Raw genomic sequence first — 12848 nt, forward strand, 5'->3', positions numbered from 1 at the left:
ACTAGTTTCCCAGGAGAGAAAGCATTTCTCTCTTATGCATTGCGTAGTTGTTTTCGAGAGAAATTTTTTCTCTCCCGAGAAACCAGCTAGTGCTTAAGAGAGGTTTGTATCCGTTCCTAAGCACTTCTTGAGGAAGAATTAGATACTGCATCTCACTCAATTTTGCAGTTAGGGGCGCTAAAATATATCTGCATGCACTTGATGCTGAATAGCATTAAAATAGTTCCCCCATCCCAAAAACGGCATGATACGGCCATCCCTCTGAACCAAACGAAAATATTTGCAACGTGTGAATGTTTTAGGGTAAAAATTTTCAAAATCTGGAATTACTGTTTCTAGGCTAAGCAAGGCATCCCCAAAAATTTCAAAAAATGTCACGAAATTTCATACCAATAAATGTCATGAAATTTTCCATCTCTGGAGCCGGGACGAGAACTTTTTTGTGAGTTTTTGCAAATTAAGTCAAGATTTCTGGATCAACAGCTCAACTCTGTGGCTCATCAGTCATCATTAGGCAAATATGAGCGTTGACTTCCGAAAGTAATACACTTTGGGGAAGATAACAGTGCGGGGGTCTCTGAAATACATCGTCCCTGTATCGACTGCTAGGCAAGTAGATCAGGAGGTCAGGTGAGACAGAGAGACGCGGAGGAGACGCGGGGTCCGAGGCCCGAACGACGTCATTCGATCTCACCTGGATGACGTCATCGTGCGGGAAATTCAATGGGGAGTGACGCGGGAGGACGCGCAAGCCCCGAGTCCTCAATGAACTTTCGGGTGCGATGAATCCGGCCGGAGCCTTGAGCCGGGGAATTCCGGGAACCGGGATCCCGATCCTGCATCCCGTTCGATCCGGATTCGGGCGAGGGGCGGGGGAGGGCTGCGTCACTGCGTCAGAGCATGAATGAAACGAACGGGGAGAGATAACCCGACCTGACATTGACCCACATGCTGGCCGCTGCGCTGCGTGTTGCCGTGTCGGCAACGCCAGGCGTCGCGGTGTTGCCCGATTATGCTGAAAAATTGACACTTTCCTCATACTGATGATCAAAGTCCATGTCGACGGTGTCAGTCGGCAATTACATAACTTGTTTGCGGTGTCTGAAAATCTCCGTCTCTATGTTCTTTTTTTAAAGGAGAACAAATTGACATCGTTCCTTGAAGTTTTTGCAGAATTTTCTTCGCACAGAGAAGAAAAATCAAGGCAGTTTTAAAGAATTGCCATTGAGTAGTTTTCCGTTTAAAAAATAAAGTATGACAGAAAGTCTACGACGTCGCAAACCGAGTTATGTGTTTGCCGATTTACACCGTCGATGTGCCATGCGATCATGTACCATACCATGACGTGTACCATAGTTTCGACCAGAAGCTCCTTTTGTACAACTTATAAAATAAATTAATGAATAAATAAATAAGTACGAGGCCACGTAGTACCTCCGTTTGCGACATTGTAGCATATCTTATTTCTTCTGCAGAAAACTAGGCAACGTGTGTCTACAAATTTTCGTTGATTTCTCGTCTCTAATGGCAGAATAATCTGTATAAATGGAAAATTTGCGAGTATTTAAAGTTCTGTGAACTTCATGTTAAAGTAGAAACTACTGTGCGAACCGAGCGTTAGAATATCCTAGATTGGACCACTAGACAAGGTACGAATTTCAGCATTCTGATACATGTTTCTCAACCAAAATTTCACGTGAAATACGATACGCACAACGAAAATTACCGAAATTAACTCCTTACAAAGATACTTAATGATTCTTGATGCGTGAATTCAAACCGCCCGCTCATGAAAACTCAATGCTCTTCGTGATTCACGTCGCGCGCCAAACGTTATCATGACAGTCTCTGCGATATAAAAATCAGGCGACTTCAATCTTGACGCTTTGGCTCAGCTATAGCAAATTGCTAATAGTTTGAACAACACATGGTGGGAAATTAACATTGCTCGATTGAGAGGCTTCCTGGAACCGTTGTATTGCGCGATTTGACTCAAGTAGAGCTTTGAGTTTCTTGCGAGCGGGCAGTTCAAAATCCGCGTAACCAATGTAAACTAAAAAGGTTACTATTTTCATTAGGAGTTGGTTTCAGTAATTTTCGTTGCGCAAATCGTGTTCTACGTGAATCTGGTTAAGAAACATGTATCAGAATGCTTGAATTCGTGCCTTGTCTAGTGGTCCATTATTGGAAGAAATATGACCAAATGACCTAATCTGCTAAAATACATGTTTAAAAGGGAATACCGCCTGATGACGTCACAAGGTGGCAGATTCTCTCCCTTTGAAACCTATTTTTAACAAACTCCCATACTAGAATGCAGAAGAAAAAGGAGATTCCAGTGTTTGAGAAATCGAGAAGCGAGAATAAGATGTACAAGAAGATGAAAGAGAAGAAGGAGAAAAGCGACAGATGAGGAAATAAGGAAAAGAAGAAAACACAAGCAAGAGGAGAAAAAACATAACTTGAGAAAGGAAAGAAGATGGAGAGGAAGAAGAAGAAGCTGGAGATAAGGGAATCGAAAGGAAGGAATGAGCACAAACATAAGAAAAAGAACAACCTGTAGATAAGGAAGCAGGCGATGCCGAAAAAGGAACAGCAGAGGTAAAACTAGAGGAAGAAAAAAAGGAGGGAACAATGAAAGAAAAAGTATAAAATAAATAGGATGTACAAGGAAAGGAATAGAAACGCATGGACAAAAGCTTAGGTTTAGGGAACACATCAGAATTTTCGGTTCACGTGCGACCGAATTTTCGGTCACAGCAATCGAGGCACAGTTTAACTAGAGTTTAAAGCGTTAGCTCAACTCACGACTTTTTCTTTTCTTCCTTAAGAAGCGACCATTTTAATGTAATTTAGACTCAATTCCACGTAGACAGATTCCATTTAGACAGATTTTAAAGATCTAGCTTCAAAGTTGATTATGAGGTACCGTAATTATCTTGCAAGAAAGTTAGGTTTTTATGTGTGTTAATTACGGTTGGTGCTGAAAGACGTAAAATATTTTCTATGCAAACCAATAAAAATGTAATTCATCACTGAATAATGAGATCAGGGTAGAGCAAGTCATGGTCTTATGAAAACATCTTATATAAACATTGCACACCGCATACATGGGGTCACTGTCGCGTTCTAGGAGCGCGAAAAGTTAAAACGCCTTCAAATAATGCGTATGCAACGCGCGCATCCATCGAGTACGAATAGTTGTATGCAGCGCCTCAGTGAAAGTAGCACATTAACGTTACTGTGGTTGGGTTGGGCATGGTTGAGCGGTTGGGCCTGCATATTTCGACGGCGTAAGTCCGCAATCACACATATCGTTTGCGGTGTCTGAGAATCCCCGCCTCTATGTTATTTTTTTAAAGGAGAAGAAATTGACGCCATTCCTTGAAGTTTTTGCAGAATTTCCTTCGCACAGGGAAGAAAAATAGGGGGGCAGTTTTAAAGAATTTCCGTTGAGTGGTTTTCCGTTTAAAACATGAAGTATGACAGGAAGTCTGCGACGTCGAAAACCGAGTTATGTAATTGCCGACTCACACCGTCGAATTGTGGTTTATTGATGCTGTTTTTCTAACCTTTTTCCGCGGTTCAAATGTACAACGTTCGACGGGACGAAAAAAAAAATTCTTTGTAAAGAAAAGGTCAACTCATTGAATACGATTGTCAGACCTCCACATTTTAGGTTTGGAGAACACTTTTAGCTTCGATTTTTTAACTGGATAATTTATTTTCCCGTCACCTGTGTACGATTGTCTTCAAAAGAATTTTTCAATCAACAGCCACTTTTTCCAGTAAGATCTCAAAATATTTTTTCTCCCGGAAAATAATATTTACTCGTAGTTCCGATATTTCAATTTGAAGGAATTTTACTTTTTTCATAGAAACATCGACTATTGTATTTTATGAAATTAACTGATAGCCGACTTCCAAAACCCTACGTGAACCAATTTATCCAGGTTCAGCCTAAGTCCATTAGCCGTTGCCTAATCTCCTCTTATAAATTTTTTTGAGGGGGGGGGGGTTGGCACAAAACTAAGCAACATTTGAACATGAATTTTTTTAGTACGAGTATGTCAGGCCGATACCAGGTTGCCTAAAAAGGTGTTGGAGTGGGTCCCCCCATGTAGGCGACGGAGAGGGCGTCCAGCCAAACGGTGGGTAGAGGGGATCCGTGAAGAGATGGAGAGATGCCAGCTTCCGGAGGATCTCTACCATGACAGATTCCTGTGGCGAGTAGGCGTCGCAGAGTGCCCAAGCGCGCCGTAAAAGCGGCTTATGCATACATGTTCTTCATCACCCTAGGAAACGAGAAAAAAATGTGAAGACGTTATGTTCATTAGTTTCCAGCGGAGAAAGTAAAATACGAGAGAAAATTAGACGTGAGAAATGCAAAAAGAGTGATTATGCCTAAGTTTATCCGATCCTCTTATACGAAATATCTTTCAATTTAGAATTTTGATTTGAATGATTCGTATATCCTTCCGCAGCGCGGTTCCTATTTCAAAACATTTACTGACTTGAATTTCGTCTCATTTTAATCCTGGAGGCCAGTCAGGAAATCGTCCTTGCCAGGCCGGCAGGCCGCGGATCAGTCACACTTCATTTTGCGATTAGGAACTACAATGTCTGACTCAATTTTGGTACAGCATATGTGCTATGAGTTTTCCTATGCAAGTACGCGCTTTTATGGTTGAGCCTGAAATTGGAGTTCTCTAATTGAAAAAGGTGATCCAATATTAATTAGGCGACTCTGAACAACCTCGAAAGCAACCTTCATCCTATAGAAAAGATAGCAGTACTGCAGTAAGGGATCTATAAAATGGATCACATTTGGAAATTAGGAACTACAGTTTCTGGCTCAGTTCAGAAGCAACGTGTGTACCATCAGTTCACCTATGCACGTGAGTGTTTTTAAGGTTGAGCCAGAGACTGTAGTTCTTAATTGCAAAATGAGGTCCAAATATATTTTCTCCGCTCCAGCTCCCGAGGTGGAGGATAGGATACTCTCACCGGTGCGACCGATGGCACATTTTCCATTGGCGGGTCCAGCCACACTGTATTTCTCCATTTAAACCTTTGGTAATGTATCGATTCTTGGAGGAACCACGTTCTCCAAGAAGAATCGATTATCTAACATAGGTTTAAATGGAGGAAACCCGGTGTTGCCATGTTGCTGAATCCGCTTTTAACTGCTCTTCGCTGATAACCGAAGCGACTCGTCATTTTTAGCTAGAAAATATGCTTCCACGAGGGGAAATCGGGAAACCGGGGGGCCTGCCCCCTAGAAATCTACTCGCCCCCTCCCCGAGAAATGTAAGGGGTCATGTTAAGTAAGAGCGAGTAAGTGGCCTATCTTTAATCTTTAAATTTGTAATTAGATCAAATTTTCGGTGAGAACAGCTCAAAATTGATCCTGGTGAGACGACTGAATTTTTTCATATTTCCGCGGGCCCCCCTTAGATGGTAGGGAAGTCCCCCAAACCCTGCTTTTGGAACAAGAGAAGTCTCGCAGATCCTCCTTAGTAGTATGTGTTTTTACACCCCCCTCCCCCAACCTTCTTTGACGATGTGCCCTTCTCTGAAGCGCGAAGGAAAAACGCCGTATCAGCCTTCAGACGTTGCCAAATTCCCTTCGAAAACGTACACATTTTAAGCGGTAACTGGGTAAATTTTTCTTCCAATTTCTGAAAGAATTTTCTTTGTAATTTAATCGGCTGTACCTGAAAATTCCAAGGCAAAATATCCATCAACTTCCTTAAAAATTAATTTATTTTAGGGGGAATTTGGCAACATTCGGATGTTTATACGGCGTTGTTCCTTAGCACGGCAGTTCTGGCCCCCCACGAGAATTTTCTAGTTTCGCCTACATTTGCGTCCCGTATACTACCGTACTAAGGTAAAACGGCGTACGAACATTTATGAGTTGTCAGATTTCCCCGGATAAAATTTGTATTTTCGAGGACAATTCTGCCTATTTTTCCTTGGAATTTTTAGATATTCTAGATTAAATCCCCACCCCCCACTTAAAATATCCCACGAGGGATAATCCTACGCATTACAGTCCGTGAAGTCCCTCCCGCCTTCCGCTCCAATCAAGCCAGCCCCAGATAACTGTTGTTTGAGACCATCAAACTCAGGCCACCTGGCCGGGAATCGAACCCGGGACCTTCCGATCATAGAGCAAGCGCTACGACCACTACACCACAATGCCGTGCAAAGAAAAATGCCGTATGAGCCTCCAGACGTTGCCAAGTTTCGTCCTCTAAAACCCGAACTTAATGGGAAAATTGCGAATATTATTATCCAACATTTTTAGACAATTAAATCTAAAATATCTAAAAATTCCGAGAAAAAATATGCACGAATGTCGTCAATTTGAATGTTTTACCAAGGGAACTTTGGCAACGCCTAAAGGTTCATACGGCGTTTCTCCTTAGCACGACAGCGCAAGAGGCCAACAAATTGCGAAAAAAATATCCTGAAAAATTTGATGAAAAATATTCACAACTTCCCTTAGCGAATTCGTTTTTTTACAGACGGAAATATGACAACGTCTGAAGGCCCAAACGACGTTCTACCTTGGCGCGGGAGCATAGGGCCTTGAAATCGATGATTTTTTTCGCACAATCCGGCAACTTTAGGTGTGGTGTCCCGCCCGGTCCCGGCGAGGCGCCACCCCGAGTCTATTGATCCTCGTCCCGCTTCTTCGTGGTTCCTCGCGAGTCGCCGCACGGTGGATCGAGTCGATGGGAGGAGTCGGAAAAAATTTGGAAACTTTAAACGCTTATAACTCCGTTTACACAAAACTTTGAAGCTCTAAAAGTGGTTTCATTGGTTTCCTAATGAATTTTTCTTCAGAAACCATCCCTCTGAACAGTGCTGCCATTTCCCGGACTTAATTCTTAATTTCGGCACTTTTGCAATTTCTCGAAAGCTGCAAAATTCCCAGCAGAGGCGGATCCAGCAATTTGGCAACACCGGATTTCCTCCATTTAAACCTATGGAAAAGTATCGATTCTTGGAGGGGCCAGGTGCTCCGACGAGAATCGATTAGTTAGCGTAGGTTTAAATGGAGGAAATCCGTTGTTGCAAAATTGCTGGATCCGCCTCTGTCCCAGCTATTTTTGAAATTCCGGGGTTTTTAGTCAGTTTGACCGATATTTGATCGAATATGAAAATCTTAGGGACTAAATCCGGGCGTTTCCGGAATTTTTCCCGGAACTTTTGAAAAATCGGAATTTTTCTCGGAACTTTTGGAAATCGGAATCAATGCCGGGAGCCCCGGAATTTTTGGTAAGATAAAATAGCGGCGCTGCCTTTAAGTTTAAAATGTGACGAAATAGATGTACAAATTTGCAGTTTTAGTCAAAAATTTCGTGTCCAACCTCTCTAATTGCCTCAATCTACTGTGCGCCGTCCAACCCCCCTCCCCCCTCCCTCCCTTGTGGTTCCTACGCTCGCCGGCTAATCCTCGAATGTATTCCTTATCGCTAATCCGAGCTACAATTTTTCCAAGCGTGTGTGCAGCTTAAGGGGCTGAGGCCCTGATTCCCATCACCCCATTTTCCCGCTTGAGGGGCTTAAATTCGAGTTGATACTGGGGGGGGGGGGGGATCCATCCCCCAGAAAGCTCCCCACTAATCGCTACGCGGTCGAATTTTGGAGTGCCGCTCCGTGGTTATGAGAGACCTGGGTCATGGTTTAAAAATTTGATCGCATTTAGCGAAAAGGAACCAGCGCATTTGCAGTGTTTCCAAACTCGTGCAAATTAGTTTTTTTCTTCCAAAAACGCCGTATATATGTACAGTATTAGAATTATTGATACAATTATTTTCCTTTAAAATTTACAATTTTTTGGTGAGAAACTAACATTATTTGGACTGCATTTTGCAATTCACAGAAAAAAATGGATGGTGCTGACGACAGAACCTTTTGTTCATACGGCTCCCACAGTTTCTTTGTTACACTTACAGAACTTTTGGTCGTGGGAACAGAGTACTCTGTTCCCACGACAGAAGTTCTGTTCTCACAACAGAAAAGTTCTGTAAGTGTAACAAAGAAACTGTGGGAGCCGTATGAACAAAAGGTTCTGTCGTCAGCACCATCCATTTTTTTCTGTGTTGGGAACTATAAATTCTGGCTCTTCTGAAAAACTCGTATGTGCATTGGGAAACTAATGGCACATACGTTGTTTTTAAATGTGGCTAGAATTTAGTTCCAAATTGCAAAATGTAGTCCATTTGGATTACATTTTGCAATAAGAAACCTCTAGTTCTGGCCCATTTTAGGAACAACATACATGTTATTGGTTTCCCTATGCAGATATGTGCTTTTATGGAAGAGCGAGAGATAGTGGTACCTTATTGCAAAATATAATCCATTTGCTACTTTGGGAGATTTTTTAGATAATAATTATGGAGAGGCAACATTTTAGCAACACAGTAATTGCGCTGGTTCCTTCTTCCTGTATGCGATCCAATTTAGAAATGGTAAGCTCTCCTTGCCGAGGTCCAAAAACGGAATGGACTTCAAAATTGGGAAAAGAAAAGAATAGACAAGTGTCACATAAACTTGAATTCATCATTTATAGTTGGCCCATTGATTACCATATCAATTTCTGTTAAATGGTACCATAATCCGATGTGGCATACGTCCTTCTTTTCTGTCCCCAATTCTTATCAGGATGAGCCTATTTAGGCTGGTTTCACATGTTAGCTTTTGTCTCATGTTTAATTTTTTTATTTTTTCGATGAAAACTGCAAAATTTAACGTCTTTAAACTTGTTGCTCGTTTTCCTAGGGTGATAAAGAATACACTCGTATTCACGAAATTTTAAGTCAGAAAATTGCTTAGTTTCCCGTCGCAAAAATGGAGGAGGAGATTAGGCGACGGCTGCGAACTAATTATTGAAATTGATAGACAAAGCTAATGGTAAAGAAGAATAAGGGAAAATTAAGCGATCCTATTGGTGGAAGCGGGTGGTTGCAATGGATAAAGAGGTAAATAAAAGACTAACCAACAACCCTGCAAGTGTACATCATTCTGTATAAGAACCACCTGTTTCAACCAATGGGATTGCTCAATAATACTTGTGTTTTCTTCGTCCATCGCTTTGTCTATCAATTTTAATAATCAGCTCGCAGGTGCGTATGGGCTGATTCTAGTTAAGTTCGTTCAGACAGGACCTGGAAAGTAACGATCAGTAAATAATATATAAATAAAATCGCCCCGATGAAAATAAAAAAATGATAAAACAAATTTAATTATCAATGTTACCTACGAGTAAAAGCTCTCTGGGGGAAAAACATGATGAAATCTACAAAAAGTGGCTGTTAATTGAAACATTCTTTGAAATGAATTCGTCAACGAGAGACAGGAAAATAAATTATATCCAATGAAAATGTCCAAGCCAAATTAATCCCCCAACCTAAAGTTCTGTCAATCATTCCAGACGAAATTTCCCTTTTTAACAATTTAATTGAACTCCCCCCCCCCCCCCCCCAGTTAAGCGTAGTATCTACATTTTAAACCACAAAAAACGAATAAGAAAACAAATCAATCAATTACAAATATGCAGTCTCAACCCCTCACCTACGCGCAATCAAAATCGAAGTGACGTAAGGAGGCGGGCGGATGCGGCTTTCACTAAGGCGCTGCATACAACTATTCGTACTCGATGGATGTGCGTGTTGCATACGCACCTAATTGAAGGCGTTTTAACTTTCATCGCGCTCGCTAGCATCGACCGCGAGACGCGACCGACTAACGACCGTGCCGGGACCAAGGTGCGCATGCGCAATACTGCCGTGCTAAGGAAGAACGTCGTATGAGCCTTCAGACGTTGCCAAGTTTCCTCCGATAAAAACCGAATTTACCGGGAAAATTGTGAATATTATTTTCAAAAATTTTCAGACAATTTTGTAGGCATTTTAATCTAAAATATCTGAAAATTGCAAGGAGAAATATGCGTGAATGTTTTCAAAAATACATGTTTTATCAAGGGAAATCTGGCAACTCTCGAATGTTTATACGGCATTTTTCCTTAGCACGGCAGAATAGCAAATAAGTCGATGGCTAAAGTTCGAAACCACATATCTCCATTCGCGACGTCGCAGACTTCTTGCCATGCCTCAAGTTCTCTTCGGAAAACTACTCTACGTAATTTCTTGAGAATTTCTCTTCTGTTAGCTAAATATTCTGAAATTATGCTCAAGCTATAAAGTAGGCCTGACCGACTTCGAAAGAATTAAATGGGAACGGAAATTTTGAAACACCGTAATGGAGGTACGTGGTTTCGCACTTTAGCCATAGATATATCAACGGTAAAACTACGAAAGCACGTATTTCAATTGCAGTGTTTCAAAATTTTCGCTCATACTTTTTATAAAATGGCATAACGCGTTCCCATAAGCACATAAATAGAGGTATTTTTTCAAAATTTTTCAGCATTGCTTATTCCGGCTGGTAAAATTTTGAAAATTGAACTTTGAACTTTGAACTTTTATGCTCTTCTCAACACATTGATAGACGCTTTTGTTTCCAGAACACCGCATTTCGTTTAGAAATTTTATCTATATTTTAGTCCCCCTTTTCCAGTTCAATATTTTTCTTTTGTTTTAAAATTTTACGGACTCGTCCCCAAAAATACTTCCTTCTCGCGTTCTTTTTCCTGTTCATTCCTGTTCACCAGAGTTTCATTGTTTTGCAGTATTGAGGTTTTTTGACCGCCAAAGAAACAGAACAGGGATTTCCCCTTCTATTGTTTTGGGCACGTGAGGTCCCCAACTCAATAGAACAAAAGACCCTGACGAACACCTGGCTAATGATGTTTACGAAAGAGTGCCGTTTCGTTTTTGTGTTCCGCAAAGTTCGGGCTTCCCCGCCACTGAAAAAAAAAAGAAAAGAAAAAAACAAGGAAATAGTTTCTAAATTGCAAGAGGGGTCATCAGAGGGGGATGGAATTTTTGGTGACGGTTACAGACCGACAGATCACGAGCTTATAAAAGGGCAGCCCCACCCCTGAAGTTCTGTTAGTCTGGGATCAGTGGACGAAGGGGTTCAATGGGTAGACCAAACAGGTCAGTGGGTCAGTGTTTAAGTGGTTCAGTGACTCAGTGCCTCAGTGCCTCAGTGCCTCAGTGCCTCAGTGCTTTAATGCTTCAGTGCTTCAGTGCTTTAGTGCCTCAGTGCTTCAGTGCTTCAGTGCCTCAGTGCCTCAGTGCTTCAGTGGTAGAGTGGTTTAGTGGCGCAGTCCGCAGTCCGCAGTCAGCAATGAGAATCGCAACATTTGCAGGTGCACAACATGATTTAAACTTATATTGCATGAGTAGGTACACCTTACAGGGTATACATTATATTATTATAAAATTAAATTCTTATTTTATAATTTTAAATTTGAAAAATTTTGCTTTCTGAGTTTTAATTTTTTATTTTTTAAATTTTTTAAATTTTTTCAATATTAATTTTTTTAAAATATTAGATGCATCATATAATACATTTTAGAAACACTTCATTATTAATTCAGCAAGGTCAAGTTCATATTTTCTTTAATCAGTATAAGTACTCGTATCCTTTTTGTTTTTTAAAAAAGATAATAATAAAAAGAAATCGTCAACGAAAATAATGTTTCACAATTATTTTTCCATTTTTTTTTTTTCTCTCTAGGTCAACAGTATGATACGATGATTGTTTTCTTTTCATCCGCATAGATTGACATCCAAGAGAACGCTGGGATTTTGATGGCTAATTCTCGAGTAATTTTCAGCGCTTAATCCGGAAGAATTAATCGAGAATCTACCATCAAAATCCCAGCATTAAAAAGTTCACATTTTTTAGGCTAACAATAGTTTAATGCATTCATCAATTTCCAATTATTCTCATGTTTTCAGATTTGAATTAATGCTCCTTTTTTTCTTTCAGGTCATAGTTTTGCATTGAGAGTCGTATTAAAACAGTATTCTATGATCAACATGGATTGATGAAGTCAAATAATGCGTATAACTCCACCGCAGCGTTTGAAAATTCCGTTAAAGGTTTACTTTTTTAAAAGACAAGTAACTGATGCATCTTCCTCAAATTCTCCGTGAATGCTTGAATGAATATTTGAACATTGAATGAGTGAAGAATATTCTCAGAAGTTTTAAGGAAAAACTACTGATTAGTTCAGGCTGAAAGGAATGAAACATGAGCAGCGATTTGCAACGTCACAATTAAAGGTAAGTAATCTTATCCTTCAGCTACTAATAAGCTACTGAATGTTTAATTTTAAATAAAAAAAAAAAAAAAAAAAATTGCGCGAAGGCTATACTTTTCTAGCATTCTGTTTGTTAAATGGTTTCAACTAATTTTATTTTACTGATTTTTTCTCCTCTTCGAAAGCTGTATACTGATTTTTCTTTCTCATTTATGTATATTTCCTAAATTGACATGAGACAGGGTCAGAGTGGAAGTTATTTTCAGTATACTGATCGCGAGTTAAATCGCCTTCCGGCATTTTTATTTTCCTCACAAATATGGACTACATTTTGCAATTTGGAACTATAAATTCTAGCCCGGTTGAAAAACAATGTATGTGTCATTAGTTTCCCTATACTTATAAGCGCTTTTTCAGATGAGTTAGAATTTCCAGCTCCAAATTGCAAAATGCAGTCCATATCATACTAATTTTTCTCTCCGTGTTGTTTTTTTTATCTTTTATTCATTTTTAATTCAGATCAACAAGACAGGAACACATTGAAAGTAGTTTCACCTTGCTTTATTTTGTTTTGTGTGCCTCATACTACTTTTTATCTTATTCCATATTTTTATAAAGTTTGAGATAAACCCTAAAAAAATTGTTCAAGTTATTTCAT

This window comes from Bemisia tabaci, chromosome 8 (genome assembly GCF_918797505.1).
Source record: "Bemisia tabaci chromosome 8, PGI_BMITA_v3".
Lineage (NCBI taxonomy): Eukaryota > Metazoa > Arthropoda > Insecta > Hemiptera > Aleyrodidae > Bemisia > Bemisia tabaci.